This window comes from Alligator mississippiensis, chromosome 4 (genome assembly GCF_030867095.1).
Source record: "Alligator mississippiensis isolate rAllMis1 chromosome 4, rAllMis1, whole genome shotgun sequence".
In the NCBI taxonomy this organism is placed as follows: Eukaryota; Metazoa; Chordata; order Crocodylia; family Alligatoridae; genus Alligator; species Alligator mississippiensis.
This window is the reverse complement of record NC_081827.1, coordinates 185132316-185148091: the sequence shown is the minus strand read 5'-3', so window position 1 is coordinate 185148091 and position 15776 is coordinate 185132316. Positions and strand designations below refer to the sequence as shown.

Genomic DNA, 15776 nt, shown 5'->3' with positions numbered 1-15776 from the left:
ACATCAGAAAAACATACACATTCATGTGACCTCTTTAGTAGCTTGCTGGGTCTTCATTCTGGTGAAGAGTAATCCACTGCACAAAGCACCACACTTCCCACTTTTGATACTGTCAATTGCAACTTTATCAGAGGTGCTAATGACTAAACTGTGTTTTACCCCTAGAAGCTAGCTGTACATGGTCTAAGCCACTGTTGAGACAGACAGAAGATATCTGAACAGAAGAGTCTTACGGTGAAGGCAGGGTTACCATACACCTGGATATTCCTGGACGTGTTCTCTTTTTGGATCCTCCAAATCTCCATCCAGGAGGTTTTTTGAAATAAGAACCAATGTCTGAGATTTGGGGACGGTCCAGGTGTGGAGGGTGGAGGGGGGCAGGGATGGGTGTGCAAGGGGGGCAGGTGCCTGCCAGTGCTGGGGAGTGATGGCCAGGCACCAGGACTGTGGCAGAGAGCAGGGGGGCCCTTTGAGGGCAGCAGGAAGCTCTGGGGCCAGGCCAGCTGGGAGATGCCAGAGGGGCATGGCCAAGCCACCCCAGCCCAGGACAGGTGGTGCCACAAGCATCCCCTCTTCCCTCTCACCCGCACCAGGCCTGGACTTGTTCTGCCACCAGCCATGCAAATTGGAGCCACTGTACTCCAGCCTGGTCAGAACGGGGCCAGCTGGGGGTCCCCTCCAGCAGGGCTGGGGGGAACAGGGAGCATCAGGTCAGGAGTGAGGGGCACAGGCAGGGCCAGGGAGCTGGAGATCAGGAGTGAGGGGTAACAGCAGGGATTGAGGGGCTGTGCATTGGGACTGAGGGGCTCCAGCATAGCCTGGGGGGGTGAGGGAGTGTGGGTCAGGAGTGAGGGGCACTGGCAGTGCCAGGGGTCTGCAGGAGTGAGGGGCACTGGTAGGGCCAGGGGGCTGTGGGTGGGAAGTGACATATCCCCCCTGACAGGTGTCCTCTTTTTTGGAACTGGATATATGGCAACACTAGTTAAGGCCCAGAAATGGAGAATAAGTGATCTAGGCCTTGTTCCTGTCTCTTTCTCAGACTGACTCTCTTGGTTACACACGCCTGTCTTTCAATTTGTCCATCTGTAACCTAAAATGAGAATGCTAACCCTTTCCTATCTCATAAAGGTACTAAAGTATAGGTCATCAGTATTCGTGAGGCATTCTAGTGCCATTATAATAGCTGCCTTCATAACACTGTATGTGATATTCGTGCTCCAAGCCTAATTTGTAAGCGAAGAGAGGAGAGAGTTCATGTCCACTAGAATATTGATTTTGGCCTTTAATTAAATGAAATGAAGAAAATATTTTTCCAGAAATAAAAACATAATTCAGTTGCTGATAATACATCTAGATGCTTTTAACATCCAAAGAATCAGCCAACATTTTGCCAATCATATAGCATGCAGCCAAGTCCTGACCTCCAATTGGGCAGAACCTAGATGTGGTTAACCAACTATCTCATTTGTGAGTGCAAGTAACTGTATAAACACGGAATACTATTATTTATGCCGTAAACATTTAAAGCCTTTCTTTTTCAAGGAATTAAAAAAAAGTTTCATTCATGCGAACAAGAGTCTTTTAGAAACAAGGCAGCAGGTCTTATTCTGTAAAAGCAGATACCTAACTTGTGCTAATTAGCTGTTCTTTCATATATAGGTACCACAGTTAACAGTACTTCTAGTTCTTCTGGTTAGACTGGGGTGGGCAAAATGCAGCCTGGCAGCTGGATGCTGCCCGCCAAGCGATTCTATTCGGCCCGCGGGGCCCCTAAAAATTTTAGAAAATTAATATTAATCCGCCCTGGACTGCCTGTCATGCAGCCTTCGATGGCTTGCTGAAACTCAGTAAGCGGCCCTCTGCCCAAAATAATTACCTGCCCCTGAGCTAGACTGATACCTGAAGTGACAAAAGAGGAGAGTCTGGTTTAAACTAATGTTCTTCATTCTTTCATAAAGGCACATCTGGAAAAACCAAGCAGTTGGCAGATTGAACAGAATACAGTAGGTTCACAAGATTTAGTTTTAAAGGAACTTCAATGGATTTTTGTGCCAGGTCATTTAGTTAGAGTGGATGCAATGTAACATAAAAGAAAAAACTTGCCCCTTTAAAAATTAATATATTTTTAAGAGTAGCCAACAATGAACCAGTTGAAAGACTACTCTTTAACTAAGTCCTGCAACTTCCTATGGATGAAGAACATGTTAATAAAGAAAAAGAATTATATAAATAAAAATGCAAGGTACCCAGAGTGCGGCTAATGGGATTTGACGCTGGCTTTAATTTTAATGAAGAAAGTTGCCAGTAGCAACAAAACTGTCAGCAGCAGCCAAGCACCATTAATAAAGACCCAGACAACATTAGTGGCAAGGCAGCAGTACAAAAGGTTCCCCCCCGGTTCATGCTGTGCTAAATTGGCTGCCCAATTTTTCTTAAGTGTCCATACTATTTAGAAGACAATTTATTAATTTTTGTCATCCATTGTCAGTTGACAGGCCATCATTTTGCATCCCGAATTTTAGAAGAAAACAAATTGAAAAGACTGGCAGTATTTATGAGGGGTATTATTTGTCAATTATGGCTGCTGATGATACTTGGTACCACCAACTTTAAAACCCCCATGGTTGGGTGTGTCAGACATTTTTCGTCATTTAAATGCTAGTTCTCGGCACGACTAAAACAATTACCTAATCACATCACCAGGCTCATCAAGGAAGAGGGACAGTACAGTCTTCTCAGCACACCCTCTTTCCCAGATCCAGTATAACATGTAAGGAAGAATGAGCTCATGTAATCAATAAAACCAAATAATTTTTTTCAGAACACTTAACTCTCTTTTAGGAAAAAAAGGAAAAGCTTTCTTCTTTTATTATTGTTCACAAAAAATATTTGGGAAAAAAATCATCAGGTATTTTTCCCAATAATTTATTATAGTTTGTAAAATATAAATATATTTGATCAATACAACTTTCTGCAGAGGTGGAACCTCTCTGACCACTAGTTTTATGCCAATTCTTGGAAAGATTTATTAATCTTGAAAGCATTTTCATAGATCAACAAAGAGATTCTAACTATGGAAGGTCACAAGATATGAAAATGTAATTACATTCTAATTTCCTAACTATTTTCCAATTTGCAATTGTGTGATGTTTCAAAATCCAAAGCATTACTCAGACTAGTGCTTTATGTCCCTACTGTAATTCCAATGGCTCCTAGCTCTGAAGTTTCTTAAGAGTGCACTCAGTAAAGTTATGCTACGATTCAAGTGGAAAAGAAAGCAAAATAGCTTATGAAAAGGAAGTTTATATCATTAAACAGGATTCCAACTTACAAAGGCAGATGCATCATTCCTCTCCAGTGCATTACATAGGCAACCACACAGACTATTACTAGTAACTTGGTCCTCAAGTGGCATTTTATTATCTTGGGTAGATGTCTTTTACAATACCTGATCTGATTTTGGCTACTTTCAAAGAAGGGCAGAAGTTCGAAAGGTCTATTGTTCATCTAGTTCATTCCCTTAACAGGATTGCTATTTCGTATGGGGGGAAAAAAAACAGCAGAAAGACCAAAAAAAATGTTAGTGGTTCGAAATGAAGAACAGTTACAAAGCTTACCTAGAGGCTTATCACACTCGTCACCATACCATATTGGCCCCTACCATAATTTAATTATAATAACCTCAGCACTTTTGTGAGCTAGTGATTTTATAAATGGAGAACGGATTGAGATTTAGTGATCTGGCCACAGTCACACAGACAATCTGGCACAGGCAGGAGTAGAAAGTCCTGAAATTCCAATGCATTACCTTTAACGATATCATTAAACCTTTCTCTGAGCCATCCTGCAAATATCATGTTTTTCTAATTTTGGAAAAGCTGAAGTTTTTGGCATATTTGTAAGCTATGTTTAGCAAGAGAGAAACTGCACATGTGTATGCACACCTTCCCCTTGTTTCTTGAGACAGTTCTAAACAGCAGGAACAGCTAAAAGTACTCTTTTTTCTTAGAGAAAATTGACCTCCCCTCTCAAAGAGATTAAACTGGTCATAATTCTATATAGTTAAGGTTATATGTTTCTTCCTTGCCACTAAAGTAAAGAGAACATTTCTACTGAATTGTTTTATGAGTGAAACTATGCATAAACTCAATCAAATGAAGCTAAAATAACACTAAGACCCATTACTAAAACCACAAATGCTAAAAAGGAATATTCTACTATACTATTACAGTCTGCTGCAATCTCAGCTTCATATCAGCATGATGAAAAAAAACCTGTCCCCATCAATATTCTTCCCCCGAGATTTTGCAGAAAGACATTTTAACAGAATCAACTTCTTTCAACATCACTGAAACAGTGTATCTTTGAATTAGTCAAGTTAAGCTTGAATCAATATTTCTACTCTATGCCCATTTTTCAGACGGTATTATTAAAACACCCTTAGAAATGTAATCTCAGCTAAAACTTGGAATGGCTTAGATTCCTATCCTATCATTTTAACATGAAGACCTATGCTTGTCTCTTTCCTACTTGGAGATATGTTGCACTGGTACAAAATGCTTCATGTTCTAAGCTAGCCACAGCTTTGTTTTGTAGTGGATCAAAGTATTCTGGTGTGCAGAGTATAGTCTGTAAAAATATCTGTGATCACTCTAAGGGAGAGGTACTATATGAATGTAATGCAAGGTTGGTTTTACTTAAAATACACAGTCTCATCCTGGAAATGTATTTTGGCAGAGTTTTTTGATTCTGTCAGTACTAAAAAATTTACCCATTTAAAATGAATTTTATTTTTATGCTGCTCCAAAGAGCCTATAAATACACACGCAAATGTAATAGACCGACAAAAACATATCTGCACACATACCAGCTATAGGTGAAAAATCCATAGCAGCTTCTAGTCACTCAGCTTGCATTAACATTGCACTACATCCAGTCACATTGTAAGGTTGGTTTCTGAATACAGAGGTATTTTACATGTGAGCAAATAAACCATCCATTTTTAAGGAAATAAGCATGGAAAATATACTTTTGCAAAATCTTGAAAACAGCTGAAAAGTTTGGAGTAGAAGGTAAATAGAAGACAACTACCTTATTATTGGAGTTGTATTATTTAGGCACTGTTGTCTTGATTTTAAATAAACATAAAATAAGCATTATTTACAATTTAAATATGATGCTAACTGAAAGTTATTTCTATTCAACAGAAAAAAATAGAAATCTATATAATGCTAGTGTTCTCACCAGAAGAACACATGCAAAGCTTGCAACACACACAGCAAAACAGCCATTTTGGGCAAGTAGTATTATATTTACTTCCATTAAATATACGAGTATCTTGACAAGTCCTCCATGAAGTTAGCGAGCAGAAAATAAATTTGCCTTATCCTAGTCACTAAAGTTAACAAATCAGAAACTTTCATAGACACATGCAAGTCTTTGAGCCCCATTACAAAAAATGTAACCAATACACTTTCTTTCATTCACCTCACCCTCTCCAGGAAAATTATTTCAATACTTTATTCGATTGCTTATCATTCCACCAAAGTCATATGTTTATAAGCAACCAAAAGTGTTTTAGGCTGCCTCTACATGTTACATTTATGTTGTAATAACACATTAATTGCAGCATAAATGGCATGGGTGCTATACATGCACCCAATTTAAGGTGCCATAAATATGTTCTACATATAATGTAACAGCTATATAGCTAGATATGTTCTACATATAACAACAGCTGTATCATAGGCTCACTTCAGGATTGCTTTTCCTAAGTTGCATCAGCCAAGCACAGAACATGTACAAGCATGCAGAAGTTTTTATGGCTGGTTTATATAGTGGCTTAAATTGAATGTGTGGCACATCAGGGGTTGAGGCTGACAGTCAACTGATTGTTGGCCCCAGGAACACAATGAGGTTGGTTCAGGCCCCCAATGCAGACCCAGGCCAGGACCAACAATGAGCCCCTGCTTGGATGTATGGGTACCTGGCTCTCAACTTGCCAGTGCAGTGGAAGGTTGGGATCATGATCCTGGGCTCCCCCTGCACCTGCAAGCAGAAAGGGTGCAATTTAGATCTCTGGTCCCAGAATTGAGCTTCCTGCCATGCCATGTGGCATGGCAGGATGTGTAATTGTTGGGACTGAGGATCAGATCCCATGGCACTGTTGAATAAATGTGTGACAGGGACCTTAGGGCTTAACAGAAACAAACACAAGCTAGACAAATTCTCATCTCCTTAATGATGAAAATTAAGGTTCAAACATCCCAGCAAGTTGTTTCTACTGAAAACCATTTAAAATTATAATTAGGTAGTTCTACTAGCAGAAGATGACGGAACGTTTGCAGCTGTGAAAGTAAATGCTGTGATTACCAGTATAAACTACTCATTTTGATTTCTCTCTAAAATTATGCTGTATTAATATTGGATTAGTTCATATGAAAAAAGCCAAGAAAATAAAACAAATATCTTGAAACTGAAAGAGATACAGACCTAGATAAAAATCAGAAAATTGAGTTTAGTGCAGCTGAAAGTAACTCATTTTCTGATGTTTTATTGTAAACTCTGACAGCTTCACAAAAATTTAAAAAATAATTTACAAAAATGAAATTTATAGTTGCTTGTCATATCATCTGCATGTGAACTGGTTTTAAAGCAAATCTATAGGATTGTCCTTTCTTGGATTTAACTCCATTACCAGTGGGTATGTGAAATTTCCCTTCTCTTGCATTGAACTACATGCTTTTCTTCCACAGTTGAAGAGTTTCAGTGACAAAAGCACTGCAGTTTAGATTCAGAGCTGCTAATTTTGTTCATTAGGTCTTTTGATAATCAGGAGTTCAGATCTCACAAAATAAGTAGCACAGTAATGATTGCTATGATAAAATAGCCATAGTGTTATAAGACTCACTTGGCCAACTGCTAGCCTATTGTTAAGGAACTGATTTGTCCTGTCATCAATAATATCTTTTAATGCACTTATACTGAAATCTTAAACAGAGGTTATCTACTACATCACTGCATGATGAAGTTTTTTGGTGCATGATTCCCCAAAGAACCATCATATCAAACTAGAAACACACTTTGCAGCTGTAACAAGGGATAAAGGAAAAACTTTATCAATCTACCTAAAACTAATGGTGGCCACAGGTGAATGACACTTTATAAACTTTTAAGAACACTCAATCCTATCCCCCATTACAGATTCAGCTACAAATGTCCCCATTCTCTCAACCAGATTAAGAAAAAACTGTGCAGATCCATCTGCCTGAAAAGTCAATATTACAAGACACAGGAGTCCATGTATCTTCTTCTTTCATCTCTATTTCAGAAACTAGAAACGAACTCAAAACTAACTGAAACCTCAGGCTTTTTTTTTGGAAGTTACTCTTCTCCAGTACTTAAACTTGTCTGTAACCCACTCAATGTCCCAAGCCTACTGTAAACACAGCAAGATAGGGCCCTTTCTCCAAAATATCTATAAAAGGATGATTTCAAAAAGCAAGAATGTTACATGCAAGTCCTCTTTATAAGGCTCAGTAATGTAATCTTTATACTTTTAAAATAAGTCTCAGGTGTATACCTCCACTATAGGCTAACCAGTTTAACCCCCAAGGTGAAAGGAGATAAGGCAACCAAAAGAAATGGCATCAAATCTCATTTATTTTCTTTGTATTGTTATATGGAATTGTACTGCAGAAGAAATTAAGGTTTCTTTGTAAATAGCTGAACTTTCTGGTGAAATGCACCATTTTTACATCTACCTTTTAACCTCTTTGTTGCAAAGTGTCACCAGTATATCAGAACTGCAGAGAGTGACTAACAAAAAGAAGCCTCTCTCTGCAAGCTATCAGTAGTCCAATCTAGAGTTCACCTATATGTTAACTCCTACTGCTAATTCATCATCCAAACGCCCGACAGCTAAGCTGATTGTGAGCCTTATAGTACAATACGGGTCTCGGCTGACCACCAAAATCAGCCAAAGCGGGGAGGGGTTGATGGGCACAGGTCTGGAGAAGGCCTGAGATAAGTGTTGGCTGTCAGTGCAAGGACAAAGAAGGGCAGGCCCTGGGGAGAGAAAGGAGATAAAAAAAATCTCGACAACTGCTTTATCTGATGAGGGTTATGGCTAATTAATTATAAACTCAATTACCTAACCCTTACTTCAGCAGTCTCTATTCATTAAGAGATAAAACTTGACTGACTGCTAACTTTCTCTTGCACACATGCACACACAGCATGCTTACTACAAATTTGCACACTTTAAAACACACAATTCCTTAAAAAAGATCTCCAAAAGCATTCACACCTGTCAACTTTTTCCTCACAGGATGGAACATTTCTCTTTTTTTCCTTACCACCCAAAGCACCCTCTGTTGCACAATAGGAGGGCATTGCTTCCATGCTGTGCATTGGCATTTAAAAGAAAAAACCAGACATTAAACAATAGACATTATGGACATCAAAGCTCCTTTTCATTGCTGACTTTCTGCCTCCATGGCCTTCTGATCTATTCCACATTTTAAATTAAGCTTTTAATTTTGGGTGCTAAAAGTTCAGCAGTGTAGTTCATTGGTACTCAGCTAACTCGTATTCCTCCAAAGTTTAAAGTTAACTGGCCAAATTAACCATAGCTAAGGAATGCACATTTATAACCTAAAACATACTAACAATTACTAACAATTCAAACAAGATTATGCATGCAATATATTGACAATTTTTTATTTTAATCACAAGTTAGATGCCATCTACATTCCAATAGTGTCTGGCCTTCCTTAGCTTAAGTTTTTGCCCCCTTGTCTTATATTTGATACCAGCTCAAACAGCCTTGTAGCATCAATCCACTCCATTCAATGAATGCTCCTCTTTTCCAAAGACTGCAGACCAAATTCTCTAACCCTTTTGAACAACAAAGATCCTTAAGTCCTTGCATCATTCTAGTTGCCCTCCACTCTAGCCTTTTCCATTTCTTTACGCTCTTTATTTTATTTTTTTATAATACAGTGACCAGAGCTACACAGTATTTCTCATCATATGTCCTCTTTTACTGAGCAAGAATAGTTATTTCCAAGTTGTAGGAAGTAGGGTAAATCTTTTACAATCAAACTGGTTTACTCTATCCTTTTCTTATTTCCATAACCAATATTTTGAAGATAGTCACTATCTTGATGGTGACAGAAATCCATGATGGTTTGTTGTTGAAAACAAGACTAATAGTGAATATATTTCACAATCAATCTTTTAGTTCATAGACTCATTTTAGGACTGCCTATTGTAATTAACATCAGCCAAGCATATATATACCATTATTTTTTCATAACTGATATGCATCATACATAATAATATTTTTTAAATTATCTGGAGTGTAGATAGATATTGTAACTGATATGGAGACCCCTGTCCCACTGATCAATCTTGTATCATTAGTACGTTTCTTATTAAAAGTTCAGTAATTAAAACACATGAACTCCAGGTTGTGAACCTTTCATCAAAAAGAGCATTATTACATTAAAAAAAAGTTAAAAATTAACATTTTTCCTGCGTTATCAAGAGCCTGAAACTGAAATAAATTGGAAAAATCAATTTTGTTTTCCACCATTAATCAAGATTTACCTTGGATAATGAAATCCAGTATAGCTATTTTTAACTTTTTGGTTTTCAAGATCAAGTGCAAGTGCTACACTGGTTCAATGGCCACATAAACCTTAATGAGAAAAACTGAAATCCCAGACTGTTTTTCACTAGAATTTTTAAATCTAGATAGTTTTATTTAACTTAACCTGTGTAAAATTCTTTTCATCAAACAGAAGTTAGTTGTTCACTAAGATACTGCTCTTTTAGCATTCCCCTCTGCAGAATCTGCTCTGGATTGGTTGCCTCACATACTCACAAATGTGTACCTTACTCAGTTTCCCTGAAGCCTGTCCCTTTCCCATCTCGGTTTGCTAGAGACTTGATTTCAACCCGCTAACAAGATTGTGTTATTTTTAGAGGTTTTCCTAAGCAGGGGAATGAAATCTATATTTGCTATAGTTGTCAAAAGGGCCATTTTCAAAGAATGGCTTGACACATTTGGGCCAAAGTATTTTTAATGCATTGTGTGCGTTTAGAGCATGATACAGACAAATGAAAAAAAGAAAAGTCAGGTTTGCCTTGTTGATAGCACATTTTAAATCAGAGGTGAACATCTTCTTGGCCCAAGGTCTGATCACTGTTTACACACAACTTATTTTGAGTACCTTTAGAAACGTATTTGAATGCCTATACAACATAACCTGTTTCTATCTTTAGGAAAGGTAACTGTTACCTAACACTGTCCTACATCCTCTACTATCCACACAAAAGCAATTTTCTTAATCTAATACCTCTTATTTTAGGGCATTATCTTGGCGAAGTGTAGGTTTTGCTGTATTTTATGTAATCTCATGTATAAATATAAAAACAAAAATTGTGTGTGCTTTAGACATTTGGTTTTCTTGTTAAACACAACTTTTCTGTAATCTTAATTTCTGTATTTTACTCTATAAAATATTTTTGTGTTGCTCTCTTACATTCCTAGTTTCCCTCTCTCTCAAAGGCATGCATAACATTTAAACTATGATTCATCTTCAGCTACTTTCTTTTCATTTTACTTTATTGTCTGATACAAATTTCTTGTATTCATCTACAATATATTGTCTAGAGTTTCATCATACATTTATTTTAGCCTCCCCATTATTTCACATCTCACTTCATTTCTAATCTGTCAGTGTAACTACAAATTATGATTACTATGCGTCAGATACTTTTCTACCTTTCATTCTCCAATCACACTCTTTTTATTTTTAAAAGAAAGTTGGAAGAGGTACACAGACCTATACTATGTACATTCCCACCAATTATCATGACCTAAATTATCTAGGTACCAGTATATCCTTTCGTAACTTCTTGATTTTTAATTTTTTTGGCTTGATTATCTATCTTAGTATCATATTCAATCTCTTCACATGATTTGTAACCATTTACGTCCTTTCTTTTACAGGTTTTGATGGGACAGCACATGCTGATTGAAATATACTACAAATTCACTGGAAAGATTCTGTTCCTTTTCCTTTAACAATTCAACAAAAATACAATAGTAAAATAAAATAAAACATTTATTTTTAAATCTGGCAGAACAGACTTAAAAGACTAATTCTCTTTTCCAATATACCCACCTCTATCACACACATGTTAACAGCACACATGTTCATATCCAGACAGCTTTGCAAGATGTTTGATAGGACTGATTATATGAGCTTCAAATATATTTGCTCCTTACCTCAACTGAAAACTTTAAGTATGACAATAGTAATGTCAAACTATGGCAAACTAAGGCTCGGCTGGAAGAAAGGGACAATGAACTGGTCAAAAACCAAGCAATTTTCCATTGACACTAACCTGTAAACACTACAATAGAAAACAGAAAAATAATTATGGAGGTAACTGCAAGCCCAGTAATACCAGTGCTCTCCCTGTTCCACTCCCCACCCCACTGACAAGGAAGTAAAAATGAAGATTTTTCCCATTCATCAATACAGAAGTTATTCATCCCAAGTTTATTAACTCAGTAATTTGATCAATACACTTCACCTTTATAGTGCAGTTGTCCTTGTGAACAAAGCATTTTGCGTTTTATAGCGAGATGGTTATTGTGAAGGCTATTCATAGAGAAATTCTCTGCAGTTAAAAGTTTTTCCAATTAACTACATTTAACATAATTTAAACCATAAAATGGTGGTTAAATTCCGCATTGTGTGGTCCAAGAGTGATAGTGAGTAACTACATAAAGTTATTGAATATAGGTGGGGTTTAAGAAATCAATATACTTCTTAAAATATTAAACTAAAAACAGATCTTCTGAATTGAAGTTACAAATATACACATAAAAAGCAGGAATCAGAAGAGACTTTACAAAAACTTCAAAGAGAAATCTTAAGGATTCCATAGCCCCAGGCTGGCTCATCTGTATAAATGAATCTCTCAATCATGCAATTTTTGCACTCTTCAATCATGCTTCCTTTTGTGAGTTTTCACATTTTTTTTCAAGTGTCGTATATGGGTAATCTAGCTCAGCTATGAATCTCTATCCCTTATACTTCTATTTTTCATTTCTACATACATAATGTGTTTATGCAGTGGGAACAATAGAAAAGCCATTCAATACCATAGGTTTTTCAGGACAATGCAAAGATGCACACACATTATCTTCTTAGGCCTAGGTATCACAAAACTTCAGGCTACTTTCACTAAATGGTTAATTTGAAATAAAACAAACGGGTCCCCTCTCCATGAATCTAAGCTAATACTTCCCATTGCTCAAAAGCAATATTTTTAGTATTTAAAAAAAAATGTACACAATAACCTTAAACCTAAGGAACAGTGATAATAGGGTCTGTTCATTTCCCATGTAAATATAGAACATCTGAACCCAGAACTTCATTCAAAATACTAGCAACAAGTCAGCACCAAGACAAAACTGATGCTTGGAAATTTAAGCAAGACATCTGTGTTTGGAGGATAGCCATCACCCCAAATGAAGGAGCCTCTTTAAAAGACTGTATTGAAAAAAGTAAAACAATGTCTTCTTATGAGAAATATTCAGAACAAACTAGTTTATTAAAGTCATATCAGCACTTATATTGGCCTTGGTTGGCCAACAGAAGGAGAAGTTTGCAACTTTCCCCAGAAAATTACATTCTAAATCCTTCATGAGGTGGACCTTGTCCTTTTCTGAGGAAACTTGATAGCGGTCTTTAGTATTCACTGGCATAATTAGGACTGCAGTTAATTTCATTAAATTCTCTTGCTGCTAAATGAAGCAGATTATGAGACATCTTTTATTGCGAGGCGTGAAATTACAGCCTGTCAGCTGCCAATGGTAGAGTAAAACTAATGAATTACAGGGTAAATAACACCAGAATTAACCAGCCAATTTAACATAGCACAGAACAAAGTCATTTTTACTGAGAGCTCCAGAGAACAACACTGCCAGGATATCCGTTTAGCTCAGATGAAGGAAGAAAGTGCTTCAAGAAACTAAGGGAAAACTATAGTTACCACTAGTTAAATGATTTTTTAAAAATTACAACACCATCCATATATTTTTAAAATCTAAATGTCATGGAAAGCAGAACACATAGCAGCTAAGTATTACATTTCTTTAAGCATTGCCTTTGCCGGTAGCTAGTGTTATTGTATATGTTCCTCCACCTGGCATAGATGTAGAGGAATAATTTAAATTAACTGTAAATATTTTAATAATTGTAATGGCTGCAATTGTATGTAAATAAGGCCAAACAAAAAATGTATGATAGTAGTTTGTGGTTAAATGTGTTTGCAAGACGAGACCTTTAAATTTCAATGTGCATTATTTTTCGATGAAGGAATTTTCATAATAGGTTTGTGAAACTTGTAGAAAATTAGACATGCACAATTTTAAAATGCCAATATACAAATACAGCAAATCTGCTGCAACTCTCTCATATCTTTCTTTGACCATACTGTAAGGGTCAAAAGCACCCTGCACTGCACATAAGTTTAAAATCTTAAATGTGTTAAATGATACGGGCTTAAAATCCTTAGAGAGGTGGCTATAATAAATTCTGATTCACTCACCTACTGGTTAATTCACCACTATGGTTTTTCCAGTTCTCTGCCAGCATCTTCCCTCCTTTCCCAATTACCAACTCCTTATAATTGGTCAGTACAATATAATATAAGTCAGCTGATTGTGACCGCATTCGAAAGCTTGTCTAAGGCCACAAACAGGCATTACATTTTTGCAGGGAGAAAAGCCTTTCTCCCAGCACAAAAAAGAGAGTATAATAAAGCCATTCAACAGATTTCTTGCAGAAGGGAACTCGTGTGGGGAGGCAGAGGAGAGGACGGGCTGTCAATTAGTGGACTTCCATAACAGCAGGGTTAGCCCAGAGAACAACCCTTTGGTGCTCCCTGGCTGGAGAGTTTGCTTATGTAGCTCTCCAGTTAGGGGGCTGGACCACATGTACACTCCAGCTCCCGGGCTATTTTTCTAGCGTTGAGAAATAATTCTCTGAAATTCTTACTGCTAGAAATGAGTGCCTGCATTGTTGGGATAGCTTAAGTTTATTTCAACAATGCAGCTGGTCCAGTAAAAGATATCACCCGTACAAACCCTTGCCTTTCAGGGGTTTGCCATTCACTTTATTAAACTCTAATATTAGTCACTACCAGGTGCTTTCATGACAAATAAATTAAATATATCTGATTGTGGCATCACTTACTCCCCAGTAAAGGAAACTGACCAGTCATAGGACCCTGAACACAACCACCCTTTGGCCAAAGGACAACAGTATACCTGACCCTGCACTACAATTTACTTTTTCTTATAATATAATGTAATTAAACATATAAATTATTTTGTCATGAGTAGCAGTTTTCAAACAGAGGTGTTAACTTAGTTTAGGGGGTTCTATGTATTATAATATACATCTATACATGTTTGTTAAGTGTAGAAGAATACTATAAGTATACTGCAGAAGTGTAAAAGATAGAGTAGAAGAGACTTGCGAGGAAGGAATCGAGGGACATAGCCCTGTCTTTTCTTAAAGGGTTAAGCCAAATAAGCCTGTCAAATTCTATGTCACAAATTTTCTTGGGGATCAGGAGCTAAGTAAGAATCCAAAGATTTAGCCAACCACTTACATGAACAAGAAAACAGTTACAACAATCTATGCTTAAAAGGATTAAACAGATTCTTTTTAAAGGCATATAAACCTTTATGCTTCAAAATTAAACCTAACTTTAGCTGTTTGGGGATTGGAGGCATCTTTCCCTGGGGACAGGTTAATCCCACAACCACTTTTCTTCAAAGCATCAAATAATGAACTCCATCTATTACACAACACTGAACTAGACAGCATTAGTCTGATCTGACATATTAAATCATATGTTCCCACACTGCAACAGAAAGTAACTGGACAAGGGCCCTGTCTAGCATATTTGCTCTCTATGTATTCTCGACTCTGCCCCGGTAACAAATGACTAGCTTTTATGTGCTCTTCTTTCAGGCTCATTCTTTCTCTTCTCCCCACAACTCATGCCCTTCTACTTAGTCTCTCCCCCGACTCCATTTCTCATTGCTCCACCGGAGCTTTAGATATTCAAACAAGAAATACTGATTTTTTAACACTTAACGTGTTCAAGGCAACGGACAAGAAGGATGAAGGAAGAGGACAGAAGTATAGCTCATTATGACGGGGATATGCCATTGCTCTTCAAGCCCCTCATGCCACCTCTTTCACAAGTCAATAAATTCCCTGCTCCATAGTCATTTATATTTAACAAACCTGTAAAAGACGCTGTAGTATGATCTTTGCACCTCAACCCTATAGATTTCAACATGGCACATGTGGTCTTTTTGAATGCAATAGTCCAAAAGCACAAATGGATTTGTCACTAAAACCTGCTGATATGAAACCTGAAGGCCAAAGTAATTGGAAGCAGCACTGACACGTTATGCTCCTGGACACTCATAGAAGTACCAGATATTGCTTCTAGTGGGTGACCATTACATTTCCCTAGACAAGAGATTTGCAACCATGTGTCACAGCACCAAGGCCATGCGTGGGCAGGAAAGCACTCTCCTCCCCCTGTCCAGCTCCCCACACCTGCTGGTACCACGCTTATTCCCTCAGGTATGGAGCAGAGGTGGGAAGGGGGAGCAGATGGTGGAAAGAGTGAGGTCCTGCCCCCGTTGCCCTCTGCAGACACCAGCT

General features: G+C 37.5%; 1 protein-coding gene across 5 annotated transcripts in view; it reads right to left on the bottom strand.

Moving 5' to 3' along the window:
* The window catches only part of AGAP1 (ArfGAP with GTPase domain, ankyrin repeat and PH domain 1), a 589050-nt gene that overhangs the window by 239463 nt on the left and 333811 nt on the right, over positions 1-15776 (bottom strand). The gene's annotated exons all lie outside the window — the stretch shown is intronic.